The sequence below is a fragment of the Polyodon spathula genome, chromosome 11 (assembly GCF_017654505.1).
Source record: "Polyodon spathula isolate WHYD16114869_AA chromosome 11, ASM1765450v1, whole genome shotgun sequence".
NCBI classification, from domain to species: domain Eukaryota; kingdom Metazoa; phylum Chordata; class Actinopteri; order Acipenseriformes; family Polyodontidae; genus Polyodon; species Polyodon spathula.
Genome location: NC_054544.1, coordinates 12,221,520 through 12,241,876, shown reverse-complemented (window position 1 = coordinate 12,241,876; position 20,357 = coordinate 12,221,520). Strand labels below are relative to the sequence as shown.

The following is a 20,357-nucleotide window of genomic DNA, read 5'->3' as shown; positions in this document are numbered from 1 at the left end:
TGTTCACCAAAAGAAACATTGCTTCTCCTAAAACTGTAACAGCTAAATCAATTATTATTGCCTCTTATACCAAACAGAAGACACTGGGCAATGGGCAACTTATACTGTGCCCCATTCCAAGATAATTTTCACTTCCAGTGACCCAATCAAAGATAATAAAAGTGACGGACGGAAGGAAATGGCTGTGTAATATACACCTTATTACTTGATATACCTATTCATGTGTTTTGGTGCCTTTTCAATTACAAAAAAAAAAAAAAAAAAAACATGAAAATAAATAATTGAGGAGCTGAATAGCTTGAAAATAATAGTGAGGATTAACAATTTTACAATCGGCTGCATGGAAGGTTTATAACGTTCACACATGGCTTGTCTTCAGTTCAAACTAATGTACTGTCAGACACGATTATTTTGAACACGTTTGCAATTCCGCTTTTATTAGGTCTTAGAATTCCCTGGATTAGCCACAGGTCCAGGAATGTCATTTGTGACACAATGCTCTCTTATAAAGCAGTTTAAGCTTGCATTTAATTGAAGAAAATAAAAAGCACACCATACGAAGCAGAACTAAGCACAAACCACATAGGTTGCAGTTTCAGTCATATAGCCATACAGTATTGTGTACAGTAGACAAACTAAACAATCAATCAATTATAAAGTACACATATCGTACAAACAAGCAGTACAAAGAGAAAAATTATTTTAAGTTAAAAAAAGATTTCACTGCACATTGACTGGCTGAGCAGTATTTTGAATTCAGACTGGACAAACAGTATGCTACCAAATCTTATTAAGCCTCAGGCTTGGACTGTTTCCAGATTCAAAGTTCAGGCTTCTGACATATAGCTCTTGCACTTAACAAGTTGTGCAGTAGCCATTTCCCCCACAGAACTAACAATACCTAATGAGGGAATAACAACCCACTAGACAGATAAAGAGTCATTCAGCGAGGTAGGACTCTTTTTTTGTAGGACTACAGTGCCTACAGAAGGTCTACACCCCCTTGATTTTTTTTCACATTTTGTTGTGTCAGTGCCTCAGAGTTTCATGCACTTAAATGATGATTTTTTCTCCACTTCCACTAATCTTCAAGTCATGCCACAAATTTCCAATTGGATTTAGGTTGGGGCTCTGACTGGGCCACTCAAGGACATTTACCTTTTTGTTCCTTAGCCACTCCAGAGTAGCTTTGGATGTGTGCTTTGGGTCGTTGTCATGCTGAAAAGTGAACTTTTGTCCCAGTTTCCGCTTTCTTGCAGAGGGCAGCAGGTTTTCCTCAAGGACTTCTCTGTACTTTGCTCCATTCATTTTCCCTTCTATCCTGACAAGTGCCCCAGTCCCTGCCGATGAGAAACATCCCCATAACATGATACTGCCGCCACCATGCTTCACAGTAGGGATGGTGTTCTTTGGGTGATGCGCTGTGGTGGGTTTGCGCCAAACATAACGCTTTGCATTTAGGCCAAAAAGTTCAATTTTAGTTTCATCAGACCACAAAACTTTTTGCCACATGGCTACAGAATCTCCTGAGTGTTTTTTTTTTGCATACTTTTACATCAAACGGGATTCATGGAAGGCTTTCTTGAGCAATGGCTTCCTTCTTGCCACCCTACCATACAGACCAGATTTGTGGAGCGCTTGGGATATTGTTGTCACATGCACACTTTGACCAGTCTTGGCCATAAAAGCCTTTAGCTCTTGCAAAGTTGCCATTGGCCTGTTGGTAGCCTCTCTGATCAGTCTCCTTCTTGCTTTGTCATCCAGTTTGGAGGAAAGGCCTAATCTAGGCAGGGTCTTGGTGGTGCCATACACCTTCCACTTTTTAATAATCATCTTGACCCTGCTCTAAGGGATATTCAAGGCCTTTGATATATTTTTATACCCATCCCCTGATCTGTGCCTTTCAACAACTTTGTCCCGGAGTTTTCTGCTTTGAAATGCACTACCCAGCAGAGGGAACCTATAGGAACTGCTGAATTTATCCTGAAATCATGTGAGTCACTACAATTTAACACAAGTGGAGGCCACTTGGTGTGTGATTTTGAATGCGATTGGTTATACCTGAACTAATTTAGGATTGCTGTTACAAGGGGGGTGGACACTTATCCGACCAAGCTATTTCATTTTTATTTTTAATTCATTTTCTACACATTTCTAGAATGTGTAGAATATAAAACTATATTAATGTATTTTAATTCCAGAATTCCAGACTATAAGGCAATGAAAGGTGAACATGTTGAAAGGGGGTGTAGACTTTCTATAGGCACTGTAAACGTTTTAGATTGTTCTTCAAAGATATTAACAGGGGTATGCTTTTCACAGTACTCAGTACACTAGAAAAGGTTTACAAAACAACAAAATCAATCAACATACCCCAAATGTTTGTGAACAAGTGGCTGAACACAAAATTCAAAGCATTTACAACTGCCATTGTAACTACCGTAACTGCTCTTATCACAAAAAAACATCTTGAGGTATGGCATATTCTTATACACTATACTCTACAAATCAGTGTTTTATATCTCATTTATGTTTTTTTAAAAAGGATTTCTTGTGCTTTGTGATAAGATCTAATTTAGCCCCTACAGTATCTGGTAGGGTATTGCTATTTCATATGCTGTGGCATTTTATCAAAAAGAGCCATGCTTAAGAACATAAGAACATAAGAAAGTTTACAAACGAGAGGAGGCCATTCGGCCCATCTTGCTCGTTTGGTTGTTAGTAGCTTATTGATCCCAAAATCTCATCAAGCAGCTTCTTGAAGGATCCCAGGGTGTCAGCTTCACTGCATTAAACATCAGTAAGTGGATTTATATTCTTTGTCACTGTAAATCCATACAGTATGTGGTCATGGATGTCTACAGAGAATCAGTGAGACATAAAACAGCCACCGCATCTGTCAAACCAAGATGCTTTGTCACCTGTATTGGAACCAAAAGTCTTTAAATATTCCCTTTTGAATCAGAAGAAGCAGAAAGCATATCTCCCCAGTGTCCGTCACTCAGTATTAAACAGTGTAACGGATCCCAGGTAGGTTTTAATAGGAATTTCAGTATTTATTGTGAAGCTGACATTGCACAAGAGGTGCTTTCAACAATCGAAAATCTCCTGCTTCAGTACTGCCATATATTAAATTTATGACATGTTTGTATTATATTTCAGTTTGAAGGTTGCTACTTGTTCTTATTTGGATCCATTGCTTGATATGTATACAAATATTTGGTCATTTGTGTATTTTTTTTTTTTTGTTTCATGAGTTATTTAAAAATAAAAAAAAATAAGTCAGTTTTGAGGGATATACAAAGTGCAACAATTATTAACCCTTTGTGGTTCTATGTCGGACCAGGTCCGACATTACAATTTTCCCCTTCCAGTCCGATGTTGGACCCTGTCTGACATCATCAAAAAGATGTCAAGGACAGGTCTCTAGTAGCTTCATTCTCCGGAAAAAGCAGAGAAAACCATTCAATGGCCGAGTGAGACCGATAGGAGCTGAATGCAGCCGAAAAAAGTGGCGTATCTGAGCAATACACATAGCCCCTGCACCACAGAGATAACACGGACACAAACAAAGGAGAGAGCTGCTTTTTGCATTTGCAGAGCTTTTTGACTTGGATCGCATTATTGAGGGGTTTGGTGATAAAACGAGTGATCAGGAGAGGATTTATCAGTATGCACCACTATGAAGAGGAAAAATACAGTGAACAAGGGGTGGGGCTTGGCTGACGATGCAATACTGATGTCTTTTTGTTAAGCAGGGCCTTTTAAATCCATTTTATTCTGAAAAAAAATAAACAGCACATGTGCAAATAAATTGGACCTGATGCGCCTGACAAGCGATGAATAAATGGACCGCTAAGGGATGGCCGGAGTGGGTGGCGTCAGACCAGAAGCAGGAAAATAAACAAAGACAGCGGTGGAGTTTGGTGGAGCTGAGCGAATGGTCTCGCTCAGCATTTAATGAATTAACAGACAGACAGAAAATAAACAGTTGGAACAATACAAAAACAGGACACGGCACTGGTAGCCAAAATAAACAGAAACAAAAACGGACTAAACTTAACAAAACGGTGTACGGACAGACACTGACAAACACGGTGAGTTTTGAACACACAAGTATCGTGCTGGTCCAACCAGCACGCAATAGCAATTGTAATTCTCCTACTCTCTCTCCTCCGTTCTCCACTCCCGAACACCCAACCGTGAGTATGTGACAACGTGCATCTATATATAATGTTGTGCTGGGATTCAATTACCAATTAATTATTCACTTGAATCCCAGGATATGAATTAATAAAGTGCAATTCCCCGTGCTCACATGTTACTACATTTTACTTGCATGTGAAGTGCTGTGCAATCCTCGTGCCTAAATACACATATACATTTTTAAACACTTGTGTTACACAAACCCGTTTATATCCCGTGTACCAATGTCTATACACCAACATTTAAAACACACCACGTGCAACACATAACAGATAATATACACAGGGGAGGGAACTTTGCCACATATTTGGGCGAAGCAAGGCTGGCATCCTTGGGCGAAGCGAGGCTGGCATCCTTGGGCGAAGCGAGGCTGGCAGTCAGGACAAGCTGGGGTGCGGGTGTTGGCCCTCTTTTCGGCCACTGCGGCCGCGAGGTTCTTCCCAGTGCTTCCCTCAGCAGCCTATACAAGGGCTGCTGAGGACCGCCAGCATCTAGTCCTGGTCCAGGGAGAGGCAGCTCCTGCTCCTCTCCCCCTGATGGAGGTGGAGGCAGAGGAAGCTCCAGCTCCTCTCCTCGTGATGGTGGGGGAAGTGATACCAGCAGGCAGTCACCCTCTGCTGGTGGGGGAAGTGATACCAGCAGGCAGTCACCCTCTGCTGGTGGGGGAAGTGATACCAGCAGGCAGTCACCCTCTGCTGGTGGACGGGGACCCAGCAGTCATTCACCCTCTGCTGGTGGAGGAGGCAGAGGCAGCTCCTGCTGCTCTGCACCTGCCGGTGGAGGTGGCGGAGGCAGAGGCAGCTCCTGCTGCTCTGCTCCTGCCGGTGGAGGAGGCAGAGGCAGCTCCTGCTGCTCTGCTCCTGCCGGTGGAGGAGGCAGAGGCAGAGGCAGCTCCTGCCGGTGGAGGTGGGAGCGGCATGTAGTCTCCTGGCGGTGGAGGTGGGAGCGGCATGTAGTCTCCCCTTGTTACAGGGGACTGGTGCGGCTCTCCCTCCCTTGCAAAAGACTGGTGCGGCTCTGGAGACAGCGGTGGGACCTCTGCCTTCCTCTTCCCCTTTCCCCTTCTCTGCCACTTCCCCCCCTTCCTCTCCTGCGGCAGTTCCTCCTTTTTTGTTGTTGTTGCTGTGTTTTTTTTTTTTTTTTTTGACAAAACACCCCTCCTGCTCTGACGCTTGGAGGCGCTGTTATCCCACGCAGGACACCACGTGTCACAAAGACGGCCGGAGTGGGTGGCGTCAGACCAGAAGCAGGAAAATAAACACAGACAGTGGTGGAGTTTGGTGGAGCTGAGCGAATGGTCTCGCTCAGCATTTAATGAATTAACAGACAGACAGAAAATAAACAGTTGGAACAATACAAAAACAGGACACGGCACTGGTAGCCAAAATAAACAGAAACAAAAACGGACTAAACTTAACAAAACGGTGTACGGACAGACACTGACAAACACGGTGAGTTTTGAACACACAAGTATCGTGCTGGTCCAACCAGCACGCAATAGCAATTGTAATTCTCCTACTCTCTCTCCTCCGTTCTCCACTCCCGAACACCCAACCGTGAGTATGTGACAACGTGCATCTATATATACTGTTGTGCTGGGATTCAATTACCAATTAATTATTCACTTGAATCCCAGCACGTGAATTAATAAAGTGCAATTCCCCGTGCTCACATTTTACTACATTGTACTTGCACGTGAAGTGCTGTGCTATCCTCGTGCCTAAATACACATATACATTTTTAAACACTTGTGTTACACAGACCCGTTTATATCCCGTGTACCAATGTCTATACACCAACATTTAAACACACCACACGCAACACATAACAGATAATATACACAGGGGAGGGCACTTTGTCACACTATTATTAGACTTTTATTTTATTATTATCAGAAGGAACATAAATATTATACATACATTAATATTAGGTCAAAACCTCATCGTAATAATGTAAAAGGGAATACTAAGATTACACAGTACAATAACAAAGTAGGTTACGAAAATCTACTTTCACAGCTTTTCAGATACACTACTGTTGCCTTACAAATGTCAGTTTCAGCCTTACCCCAGTCACTCAGCACTGTGACCTGCATCTAATCCCAGTGTGTGGAATAAACTGTAACAAACACAAATTTGGGGCAAGCAAGATATACTGTAGCTTTCACTCGTGGCCCATTGGAAGCCATTATGACATCCTATTCTAAGTTGGATGAGTATCTATACTGTAAGCTAAAGAATAAATATCAATAGTCACTAACTTTTTAGCACATTTTCAAACAAGAAAAATGATCTATTTTAAGCTTTCCTCTCAAGGCGCACTTTAAAAATCGATGTTAATATTACAACCAATAAAGCACTCACATTTAGTGCAGATAGTACAAATTAATTAACAGGATTACACTAAATGTTTAAATAAGGACATGTCCGACTCAAGAAAATGTTTAAGAAAATGATTATGAAACTGGGGGGAGACCGTCACACGGCTGTAACCAATGAAATTGTCACCCTGTTCTTTCAATGAAGTGATGCGCTTCTTAACGTTTGTTCTTGATAGGCATACTCTGATATAGCTTCTCTCTTTCTGCAGGATATGTACATATGTTTGCTATTCAGTCTTGTAGCAGATCTGCAGTAGCATGCACGACCTCTTCAACTTTATCTAAGCATTGCTGTCCTGGCTGTGTAATAACCTGGGTAGTGTTGCATCAAACACCCATCTATTTTGCATTCCCTTTCTTGCATACAGTAGCTGTCATTCCTCTCACTTGTCAGTTATTTAAAAGGAACAAGATTATCCTGAGGACACTCAAAACTCTCTTTCTCTACTCCTGGTTGAGCACAAAAAGCAAGGCGTAACATGGGAGCTGAATCCCTCTATAACGATCTTCAGAGTATAAGGGATTGAGAGATATTAATTGTGAGCTGGCTTTTAGACTGAGCTATTTTTACCAGATACTATAATTTCGTGCTACCTATAATTTTGTTGTAAACATACGTGTTACTTTAAAGACATTGAAGACATGTAACATCCTAAAATACAAGGTCAGTAATGATATAGTGTTGTGGTTTTATACTATTTACTCTTAAATGCTAATTTGATAAACAAGTTGTCTTACCTAACCCAAATGTCTGGCTCTTATCCAGATCTGCAGCCTCCTTCTTCAAACTATGTCTGCAAAGAGAAGAATGTGTTGTGGGTTAGAGTCTGCTCATTTCATGGAGTTATCAAGAGTTCTCCGAGGGTTCATTCTTCACCATGTTTTTTATGTACAGCAGTAATGACAGTCTTGGATTGAAGGCCGAGGTTGAGGCTGGGAGCCACAAGGCCAAAGCTGGGAGCCTTTTAGGTTGAGGCCAGTCGCAGTTAATGACACGAATTTTAAAAGACAAGGCCATAGTCAAACATGCAGTTTTATTAATTGGGATACGTTGGGGTAAACCTGGGCTGTAGAAAGTTTTCATCAAATTCATACAATTGTAAACTGTAAATTGTAAATGAGCTGTTTTCCAAAAAGGGCAGTCCTTTTCTGGTCAAAACTTGTACAGCATTTACAAAAATGTTTTTGAATTGTGTCCTGGAAAAAAAATCAGAAAAACACAGTAAATGTAAACACTACTCCATCAGGGTAGAAAACATGGTGCAAAATAATTAGAAACTTTTTTTCAGATTTTTTTTTTTACTATACTGATGCAGAGTAGGAAGTTTTGAAAGGTAGTTAATCTGTAACTTTAACAGGATGTTTTGAAAGGTAGTTAATCTATAGCTTTATACAATCAGAAAATCTGATTTAAAACAAATACAACTCATTGTTGAACTCAGTTATTTAAAACTGGGATACTACATAACAAGCACCTATTCAGTTTTTTATGCTGCACAGGTCATTTTGCAAAACCTATTATGGAAGACAAAGACGTTGACAAAAACAAAGAGACATTTTGTGTAAAAAAACATATATTACAGCATGTTTTCACAAATATCGTGTTCACATTTCACTCTTTACTATCTGTTGACCAGAAAGACATTCATTCAGAGCCACTTTAATATCCACAAGGGTACAGTTTACAGCACAGCAACTATTCTCATTATGCTGCTCACAAGAAATACTTGTGTTTCACATGTTTTACTTTGAATTGCACTTTAAAAACACCAACTAGGAGAAAATCTTGTCTCCCATTCTTGCTCTGTGTGGTTGCATTAGCTGTCCACTCTGACTAAATACCCTCTCAACAGGTGCTGATGTGGCCGGAATATATTTTCCAACAAAGATAACATTAGTTTTGTAATTTTTTTTTTTTTTCCTGTGTTGAACCCCGGTAGTCAGTCAACGAAAATGTGCCTCGCGTTTAGAAAATGACGTCACCTACCAGCTCTGCTGCTGCCTTCCCTCTTGCACGCTACACTCTCCCCCGCCAGCCTCAAGTCCGCCCCAGACTTGAGCACCAGGTTACAGTCCGACGAGTGCGTGCTGCGTCCACTTTTGACACCAATGTAGTGATCCAGGTTAACGCAGGTAGGCGCCTCACACAGGGGGAGGCAATCTACACACAGGGCGAGACGGGCGCGAACCCGGGAACCTCTCACACTAAAGCATTGCGCAGATACCGCTGTACAAAAGAGCCGGCTCCTTCTCCTGTGCACTCTACATTATTATTATTATTATTAATTAAAATAATAATGCCTAGAAAAGACGTGCCATTTTCAAACGTATTTTGAATATATATTCAATATATTACTTTGTGTAGTACTACAAAAACAATCCTAATCCTTCATTTAACTTTACTGTTGATCTGAACAATGGTCAGGTATCTCTGACCACATCCCTTGTCATAATTACTACACGGGAATCATTTTTCAAAATACCCTCAATATTGCCATCCTTCCGAAGGTAAATCTGCTGGCGTGTTTTTTTTTATTTCACGTTTAGCTGTTGACTACTTACTGAAGCCATGTTTATACATGTTATATGAAGGGGCATTAAACAAACAATTAAATCCAGATGTATTACACATTTTGCATCAATGGAGAATATTTTTAATATGCAAAAATAACAATTTTGGTTTCAGCAGACATTATCAAAAAAGAAAAAAGAAAAATAACTGCTATGCTTTATACCACAGGTTACTGCAAGTCCAGTGTGGCATTTCCATAGTGGGAATATAAATATGTATAGACGAATGTAGTGGCATTTATTTTTTTCTGCCACAAAGTAAAGATTTAAGTTAATTGGTTATGCCCAGTGTCAATCGTCGTTTTTTGTCGTGCGCTGATTAGCTACAGTGAGCAAAGCTTGTGCGTGTTGCACGAAACTGCTAAACACTTTCAAACAAAACTGATAATTAAGCCCCTCACAATTTAATTTTGGGAAAACGGTTTATTTTTTTCAAGTAAAATTAGCAATCAGTTATCATTACGAGAAATGACACGTGACCAGTTTGAAGCACCCAAGTCCTCGGACCAAAGACACCCGAGGCTAAACCCCCGCGTTCAAGGTCAAGGACAAAACATGAAAAGATTTCCTCGAGTCGGCCTCAAAGCCGAGGTCAGATCTCAAGGACCCAAGACTGAGATTTGAAGGTTCACAGAAATACGTAGCTATGATAAAGAATACATTACAGTTAGGTAGATGTGTGAAGGAAAACATAACTAAATCAGCAACGATCCAGTCACTTAAATAGAAACGACAACTCCATTGCTATTTGTTACTATTAAAAAAAACCATGAAGATAAAATACCCAAGGACTTATTGAGATATTCACAAACAACCCTTGCTTGTTTGTGGTCAGTTAAGGGTGCTTCCTTAATGAGAAACCATTAACAACGGTAACCAATGGCAACATATCTTTATTATTTGGACAAGCAATTTAATGTCCTGTTGGAAAGTGCAGTATTTTGTCACTTAAATAATTGCTTACCAACTCCTTTACAGTATAGCGATGCCTTCAAAGTTTAAATTACCAAAAGCACTGATGCATGCTGTTTTATTATACATTAGCACTCACACCTGTTTCATGCAGTGAAGGTCATACAGCATGCTTTCTAATTCATTTTAGAGGTCATACTTTCTAACTGATTCATGCACTGTCATAGATCCTCAGTTTTTCAAAGTTACCAAATTACATCCCTGAAATTCTACCAGCAAAATAATAAAAACAGAAGGCAGCTCTTGTCATTTTAAAAAGGTAATTAATGTTTGTGTGTGTGTGTGCTCAAAAAGAGTGCCAGAAAATAATGTCCAAACTAAAACAGTACTGCATCAGCTAAGACTCACTTTCTGTTGTCACTGGATCATTTTATACAAGTTTATCAACGGTTTCAGATTGATAATGATTATGCAAATGTCAGCATAGTTTATCAATAATTAGTCTACATGTACAGAAAATCAGATTGTTCTGTGTTTGTGTTTGCTGTCATTCTGGGTGCACTAAAGTATGTACTGTAGTACGTACTGTAATATGTTTTTCAATAAGACGTCTTTATCAATGACTTTATATGCTGTGACAGTGTTAAATTGCTTTTTTATGGTGTATAGCTTCTGATTCAATGTTTAAAGTTATGGATGTCTATATGAGCCACTTGGTCAATTGGCTGCTGCAGTGGAAAAAATACTCAATAATCAAGAGTATTAACTGTTTACTATGACAAAATTAGCCTTATGGAGGACTATTCTTGGAATACCATTTAAACTAGGGTGGTGATGAGTAACAATTATAACTGAGTATCCATAACAAGTACAGTGTGTCGATCTTTCAGAGTAGTACAAAACTAATTATTAGTTTTTTAGGGAACTCCCGGTTTTAGCCCCATCCACTTCTGGTGGTAAAAATAAACATAACAGCCTTGAGTGCAAATGGTATCAAAACATTAAAACTTATAACAGCCACCTGTTGTCAATACTTTCTATGACTGCTTGTGACAGAGTACCCACCCCTTGTGTGTATTTTATTATTTATGTATTTATTTGTTGTTGTTATTATTATTGTGTTTATGTGTGGGCGGTTGAGCACTGTCATTCTTTTATTATTTACTGTTTGAGACTGGCGAAAAAGCCGGTCTTATAATGTGTAGTCATGGTGATGGGATTAAAGCCCCTTCCCTAGAACTCTCGTGGGAATGTGACTGGAGCATTAATAAGGTAATGGATTAATAGGTAATTAAGGCTCCAGCCACGAATATAAAAGACCCACTCTCGGCTCAGAAGGCGGAGAGTGACAGAGGAGAGACGCGATTTGTGGAAAAGAAGTAAACAATTGGGTTTCAAATCCAGCATACTACTTGTTATGGTTTGTTTGTTTGGCCCTTGTTTGGTGTTTTTGTTTTCTTTAAATCTTTTGTTTTATTATTTAATAAACACGCTGAGTGCTGTTGCACTTCAGTTTTGCTCCGTCCCTTCTTTGTTTTGTGTTGCTTCTTCCTGGTCCGTGACGTCAGCGCACCTACGCACCGCAACCACTCTGCTGCATAGAACCTTACTAAAAATAAAAAAAAATTACAAATAATTAAAAGTTACTTCTGTAGAACATTTCCCAAAAGCCTGCATTATTTCATTTTATGATTTTTTTACATTATTAATTGCTTTTGACAAGCATTGGCCAGTGGAATGGAACTCTAATTAGAGACTGAAGTGAATCACATTTACTGTCATCAGTCCTAGCGAGCTAACAATCAAGAAGAAGTTAAAGATGAGACCTTTCTAAGTTCGTCTCTTAATGTTTGTAGAATTACAAGTATAATTATACCTAAAAAGAGAGAGACTGACATGGTAGTAATACTGTACACATCATTGTGTTTAGGCAGGGATATGGCACAGAATTGCGAATAGATTACCAGGCCTTTGAAGGAGCACATCCAGATATGCTTTTTTGGAATAAAGATGAAACTGCAAGTGAGAGTTACTTTTTCTTTCCTCTTATAATTTGCAGAGGTAAGTAAACATCTTTTGAGGTTCCCTAGAGGCCCAACTGGTAAAGGCACAGCCATGTTGTGTGCAATGGGAATCATAGAGTCAGGGGAGCGCAGATTCCCATCCCAGCTTTGAAAAGTTGCAGTTCTTGCTGCTGTGGTGAGGGAACATAATTGCATATTCTGAATTGGGAATCATTTTTGTAAAATAATTGCAAACTCTTAATTGAATAAAAAAGATAATGCCTGGGTGGCTGAACACAGCTTTTTTTTTTTTTTTTTTTTTTTTTTTTATATAAACTGTCCTTTTCAAGGCATACAATTCACTTACAATAAAAGATTATGAAATGAATTTATTAGGGTTATTCTCAAAACTGTTGTTGTGTTGCAAAAGTACAATCATATGCTCTTGCACTGCATTCAAGAGATGCCCTGCCAAGCTTTGCATGCCATTTAGAATCATTTTGAGACTTATGCTGAAGAATATGCTGAGAATACGCTGAGAGTAAAAATCCTGCAACTTTGGAAATCTCAGTGCGGAATCACTTTATGCATTTATTTTGGTGTCAGTAATCACAAGCCAAAAAAATATGATAGCTGAGAATTGTGGCATTAACACTTAACCAATGAACCTATATATATTTCAAGCACTGAAACAGGCAAGATCAGGAGATATTTACAATATACTGTAAGAATAAAATCCTGTATTCCACTAGTTTACTATAGTATTAAATCCTGACCTGAAGAAAGTATCTTTGGGCACCAACACATGAATTGTATTAAACTTAAAGATGTCATTGGTTTAAGACAAATATGTTCTGTAAAGCATTTACCAACAACTGATAAAATTCAATAATTCATGATACGATCTACAATAAAGAAAAATGACAAAGAAAACACCAGACCTTAATAACATTTTTTTTTTTTTTCCAGGCTTAGTACCTAATGCAGTACTCAGTTCTTGCACAAAATATTCCCTACACTAAGGGATACTTGGAATTGACATGTTATTAACAGTGACTCAACGTTCTAATAGCTCAGTAATTGAAAGAAATGACACTCTCTGGTGTGTTACTGTGTTGACACAGGGCATCTCAGTTGTGTCACAGCACTGCCATTCTGATTCTGCTCTGAACCTTTAATCGATACAAGAAGTTGAAAGTGTGTAATGCCATGCCAGCTGGTCAATCTCTTTGGCAATCAAAATGCTGCTTGCTTTTCAATTTATACATCAGACCCACCTCCAAACTGCTTAAAATGAACAGCACATCTTACTGTTAGCACCATATCCAACTGACAACATTCTGAAATATTTTCATTTTTAAGAGTCAGTGAAAGTCATAGAATGTCCTAAGCAATTTTCAACACAACTGGTCAAGCGTTTTTCTAGATATGTAAAAATGTAAGTTTGACAGACAGACGAATGGATAGACAGCCTATATATAACTAAAAATAACCAATACGATAACTAACTTGTGCTACACAATTCCCTTATCATGTCTTGTGACAGATATTGTGCACACTGCATAAATATTTGGAACATTCTGTCTGAATGCAACATGATTCCAAATTGAGATCAGGTAAAAAAACATACTCTATGGCACTGATTGCAAAAAGGTGCTAGACATTGCATTACATTTATATATTATTTGTATTTATTTTTTGAAAATATAATGTAACTCCAATGGATACATGAATAGGCCAATTTGTAATTAGCATCGTCTATAAAGAAATGAAATGAACAGTTGGTTCCTTGTGGTCTATGTTCTTTATTTAAAATATGAATAGATACAGTACAATAAGCTTTTCTTTACTTAATGTGTTATTGAGATTTATTGTGCTGTTCCTTTTTCCATTAATCACTTCCCTTCTCTACTGTCAAATGACACAAAGATTACTGTATGTCTGTGTGACTGAAATCATTAGGAACATCAATCACTGTTCTTCTTTGTAACTTTATTATTGACTACTGTATTTTGTAACTCGGATTCTCATTAAACAAAGAACTTGGGTAAAGTTGGATTCCTTGTTTGAAATTCAAGCCACACTGATACTTCTGAGAGTACAACCTGCATCTCAATGGTATGCTGGAATGCAGAAGGATTAGCCTTCTCTTAAACCTTCCTAACAAAGCCTGTTAGTGATTAGTGCAGACGTCTTCAAAAGTCGGATGACAAAAAAAAAGTTAATGTGGCGTTTTAAAATTAGGACTGCATTAAATTAACAATTTAATTGGGCATGCTATTCCATTATAGTACCATATACTACATAATTAAATAACATTTTATTTGACAAATTACAATTTATTAACAGTTAAACCAAAAACATGTCCCACAGGGTCTAGACTTACAGGAGCATGTCTATGTATTTAAATTCTAATTGCATGCTTGATTAAAAACTAACGTGAGGTGTTTTTGACAGAACCTGCACCACCCAGAATCTAACAGCCGGTTCTGGCATTCCCAGGGTAACAGTGCAAAACCATAAAACATCAGACACTCTGGGTCATGCAGCTGGTAGCCTTCAACAACAAGTCAGATTGAATATAATTTAGCTACTACTTTATTTCCACACCCTTAGTAAATGGATCAATCTTAGTTCTATCACAGAAAACCCATAAAAAACCCAGACAGTATTTTTATTTTATTTTTTTCTCTTGCCGCTAATTGATGTGATCACTGTGTTTAAGTCACAGTCTTGAAATAAACATGCAATGATTGATATGGCTAGAAGAAATAATTAACAGCTGGCTGCCACACAAGTCGGTAATCAATATGAATATGATAGGCACTTTGGTGGCTATTAAAACAGAACATTATTGACTACTGGTTAACTAATGAGAGTTCTGCTCATCGTGTTCTATTGAGTTTAAGGATTATAGACTCCTTTACACAATATTGTGTTTTCAGTTTCATAGCTATAAGATTCTACTTTCTTTACTTGAGTGGATAGACCTGGACTCACAAGACTTGGAATCATGCAAATTTTACAGTAATTTCTTCCTCCATGTTTTTACCAGTTACCTTATAATCCAAATGTCGACATTCAGTGAGATCGTCTTTCAGATGAGGATACAGTAGAAATACGAGACCCCAGGAAATTCTTTTAATTTTAAGTTTTTGAACATATCTTTCTTGCTGCAGCCTTGACACCCTCCTACAACCTGTCTAATACTATTAAGCTTCCCACATGGCTCCAGCTATTCTAAACCATTTACAAAGGCTTATGATGTTCCCACCGATCTTTCAACACAACAATACAATAATGAAAGTGACAGGGGAGAAATAAAATACTGCTGCATTTTTATATTTGAAATATCTGTTAACATTACAGGCACTTGGCCTCTTAGGTTAAGTTTTGCTAATATCCCTCCATTTAGGACATTTTTTGACTAAGCATGCACTATAAATGAACACACACACACACACACACCATTCAGAACAGCCAGCTCAAGTGGTGGAGTTATCATGCATGTTTTTTTTTAGCTTAAGACATTTGCTAGAGAAAATGTCTCATGTAAAATGCTTTTTTTGGGTTTCCATTCGCTCAGTTTATTTTACTCGAGTGAACCTGGCTTTTCACCCGATGTCATGCAAATGAATGTGAAAGGTGGGGGTTGATATGTAAATTAGCTATGCTGTTTTTGAAAAATACTAGTGACATTTTGTGAAAATATGGTTTCAATGCGCAGAGAACTGGTACACAAGTGAATCCAAGCTGTTGTAATAAAAGCAAAATACCTTGCGCCTGGTTGTTTAATAATGTGTTTTACTGCTCTTGCCCAAATTGTTTTTCAAATGTCATTAGTGGGGTGTCAAGTAGTAGTGAATACTATTTCAAAAAATGTATTTTACGACTCATTAACTAAAAATGAACTTGGCAGTATAAAATGCAACTGACCAACAGGTACTGCAAATCACCTTGGCTGAAAATCGGCAGAGATGTTATATATATATATTTCCCTTTCATTCAGGCAACACAGCATGTAGGGGATGAGGTGATGCTGCATATACTACCCTGGTAGAAACACTACCCGTCCGGACAGTGGACAGCTGGCGGAGACTGATGAAACGGACTGAAGTGCAGCATTAGTTCGTTAGCAAAATTGTCACTGCCTGCTGTATCCTGCACACACTCTTGTCAACAACAAAATGAGGAATTCAGGAATCAGTGGCTGCCTTTGAGACAGACGGGGAAGGTTACCAGTGTTGCCAAGCCCAAAAAACAAGCCCAAAACAAGCGCAACTCATGTTAGAGTATGGGTGTTTATGCAAATTCCAACCTGCGTCTCCAAAAAAACAAGCCCAATCCCGCTTATTATAAGAGGACTTGGCAACTGTGAAGGTTACCTCAGCCTCCAGTTTCAGCAGCGATCTGAGGAGGCTCGTGCTGTCAGAGATTCTCTCCTTTCTTTTAAATTGTGTTGGATTTGCTGTTATGTTAAATATTAATGATGCAAACAAATAAAACACAATACGTTCATTTGCAATTTAATTTGGTCAGTTCTGAGAGGGAATCAATAACTTGTTGGACGTTTGCTGCACTGTTTTGGGCGATCGAGCTGGCTCACGACATTCAGTTTAACTATATTAACATGGGGGGCAGACATGCGTTGCATTCGCACATAACTGGTATAAAAAAAAAGGACAGGAATGAATTCAGTTAGACATTTAAGCAGCTCACTTGTTCTTCGTGTTAACTTTAGTGTAGTTTTTACAGCAAGGGTATTCTCAAATAGCTTCTTTAATACTATAACAAGGGCATGACACAGTTCACGGTAAGTGGTTTTATACAGAACTGTAAACCCACAAGAGATATACAACATGACAGGCCAGACACAGCAAAAAACTATAATAAAAAAGCCGCCTGCATTATCATTACGGTGAACTACACCACTGCTAACCATAAAACCACCCATCAGCCACTTACTTTCTGCCATCTTGGAATCCACAGTAACAACTGACCTGCTCCCTTGCAATATTAATAGTGATGTCACTTAAGGGTAAACAAGCTCATTCACATTTACACGTGAAATGCGGGTTTCCATGCGAAACTTGGCGTGGATTTTCCTGTGTGTTTCCCAAACCTAATTTACATGAGTAATTCTCCCAAACGTACATTGCAATTTCACGTGTAAATTGCCCCGGATAGAAACCCCATAAATGTCTCCTTTCCTGGTATGGTTATTGAATTTTCGAAAGATTAAGTTATTGAACCCTTGTTTTCCTAATTTATTCCTTTGCCCTTATGACATGCAGAATACTTCATCATTCCATTTCATTCCTTCCATTCCAATAGTCTCTGTTCCAATTCAATTATCCTGTACCCATCTCCCATACAGACACTGAAACATTCTTCGAGAAAAATAATGAAAGAATACTGTTCATAGAACTCAGGGAATGAAAACAGCATTAGATAGTAGGGCTGCAAAGAAGGGTACATTTTGACCTTCGAAGGTTCGGAACACATTACCGAAGGAAGGTTAGAACCTTCAACAGTTCTAATTTGCATAATTTACTGGTGACATCACCATAGCTACTTGTTTATATATGATTGAAAATCCTATTATTTTACAAGATAATAAAACATTCACATGCAGTTTAAAATACGTTATATAGAACAGTAAACATGTTTTTATAATTTAGATAAAAATAAAAATACATGTTGTTTATGTACATGATCTTAGGATTTTTAAAGGATTAAGAAATAAACTAAAGTAGTTAGGGATATATGCAAATTAAAGACAGAATATTTTATTAATATGATAAATGAAGCAAGGGAAGCCAGTAAAATGATAGGGAGACATTTAGACTAACTAAAAGAAAAGGAGGAAATGTACATGTGGGACATCAACTAAAAATTAAAGATAAAATAGTGACATGATTTTGTCATTGATTCAGAGGAGGAGTTGGCTTTGAATTTTGAAGTAGTTAAAACACAAAATGTTGAACTAGTAATTGAGGGGAAGCCCATTTTTGTGTTAAGAAATGTATCTGAGGTTGAGGTGAAAAAATCTTGAGTTCTTTAAATAGATTAAGTACTAGAGACTTTTAGTTAACTGTAAGACTTTACAGTTTAGATGCTGTTTTTGCAAAGAAGTAGATGGACGTACTGGCTAGACCTTTGACTTATTTGATTAATCTTTCCATTTCAAAAGGTATGTTTCCTGCAGATTAGAAACCTGCTGTAATTCCAATATATCCAGGGACTCTCAACAGGTGATGTACTATAGACCAGTCAGCATCCTTCTGACATTATCTAAAGTCTTAGAAAAGGTCATAGCTGGTCAGTTGATAGATCATTTTGAATATGGAAATTTTTTGCATTCGCTACAGTTTGGATTTAGACCCAAGTACTCTACAGAATCTGCAAATTGCTTTCTCCTAGAGAAGATAAAAGCACATTTGGATAAAGGAGGTCTGGTTGAGGCTGTGTTTTTGGACTTAAAGAAGGCAATTGACAAAGTTAACCACCATCATATTCTCTCTAAAATGATACAGATTCAATTTTTGATGACAGTTGTATCTGCAAAAACCTGCCTGAAGCAGCTTCTAAATTGACAGAGCATATGAAGAATAAACCTAAATGGCTTAATTTGTCAAGTTTGACTCAATGTAAAAAGAAGCAAGTTAGTATGTGTTTCTCCATAAGGCAATTAAGGACTAGTAATTTTGATGTCCAGATAATTGGGGAAGTTATGGAGGAAGTCTCAGAAGTTAAATTTATAGGAATTATTATTGATTCACATTTGAAATTTGACATACACATTATAAAGGTTAGTAGGGCAGTTAAAATTAACTTAGCAAATTTTAGACATAGCAGAGGTAAGTTAACCACCAAATCTGCTAAACTATTCATGCAGACTATGGTCTTTACACATATATCATGCTGTATAACCTCTTGGTCTCAAGCAAGTGAATCAGTAATTAAACCAATATGTTCTCTTTATAAACAAGCTCTAAAAAATCTTGGATAAAAAAACCGGTGAGATACCATCACTGTAACATTTTTATTAAGTACCAGTTGCAGAGTTTGGATAATTATGTCAACTTTTCTTTTGCGAAAATGGTATTTAAAACTTTGCATGCAGTATGTACGCCACCCTTAAAGGAATTCATGAAAAAAAGCTCCCCAAAGATACTAATGGGCTCACAAGCCAAGATGTATGTGGGAAATGTAATTGGAAAGACGCAGAACAACATTTGCCAAAACAGCTCTCTCTATAATAGGTACTTTATTCTGGAATCCACTTCCTTCATAAATGAAGGCTTTAAAGGATTTTAAAATATTCTGTAATAAACGTAAGGCTTGGTTGAAACATAATCAATTATGCAATCATTAATTTATTCAGCATGTATCTGAATTTGAACTGTGTATATTGGATATTTATATTATATAAATTGTATTGTAACTTGTAAGCTGCTAACTGTTATGCACTTTTAATAGGTAATGGATGACTAATGTTGTATGTATTTGTAATCAAATATTCAATAGGGGATTACTGCTATAGTTTAGAGAAGAAGTAATATGGAGATTTATTATAGTTGTCATCAATGTTTGCCCAGGGACTGTCAATGGAAATTAGCCTACTGGCTAAATTGAAAATGCAATGCATCATGTGCCATGTAAGTGACACTTATGTTCTAATTGTCTGAGCCCCTGAAATAAATACAATAAATACGAATATATAAATAAAATGTAATTGATGCGGCTTACGATACAGTAAGGTTGCATTTCAGTGGACTTGGGCAAAGCAAAGCTTTATTTAACAGTCACCGTTCCAAGCAGGCTATCAGTCACATTTTACTACTACTAGAAATAAATAAATAAATAAATCATCATCATCATCATCATCTTGCGTTTGTGACCCCGCAGATTAGTTGTGCCTCCATGATACATTAACAGTTTGCTTTCAATTTTTTTTTTTTTTTTGGTCGTCTAGGCATTTCATTAAAAAACTGCCAGACAGCAGAGGTGTTGAGACATTTCTTTCAATACAGCTTATGCTATACAACGCTTTACTGTCGAGATGGCGAATGAAGAAATTAAAGGGGCGAACGGTGCTCAGTTTTCGAAATTAAAATTATTAGTGTTATCGTATTTTGTATGTTTCAAACATAGTCTACCATAACACTATTGCACTGTCTTGTACACTAGGTATTCTGAAGCAATACAACCGCTATAGCCTCCATTTTTTCAGCGATGGCCCTGCAACTCAATACAAGCAGAAAGTTAACTTCTACCTTCTC

The 20,357-nt window shown here is 37.9% G+C and overlaps 1 protein-coding gene across 1 annotated transcript in view; it reads right to left on the bottom strand.

Annotated features, from left to right (window-relative positions):
• The window catches only part of LOC121323074 (beta-1,3-galactosyltransferase 1), an 86,476-nt gene that overhangs the window by 28,748 nt on the left and 37,371 nt on the right, over positions 1-20,357 (bottom strand). Inside the window, exon 2 of the mRNA XM_041263806.1 lies at positions 7,325-7,380. The gene's annotated coding sequence lies outside the window, so the exon portion shown is untranslated. The remainder of the gene's footprint in view (positions 1-7,324; positions 7,381-20,357) is intronic.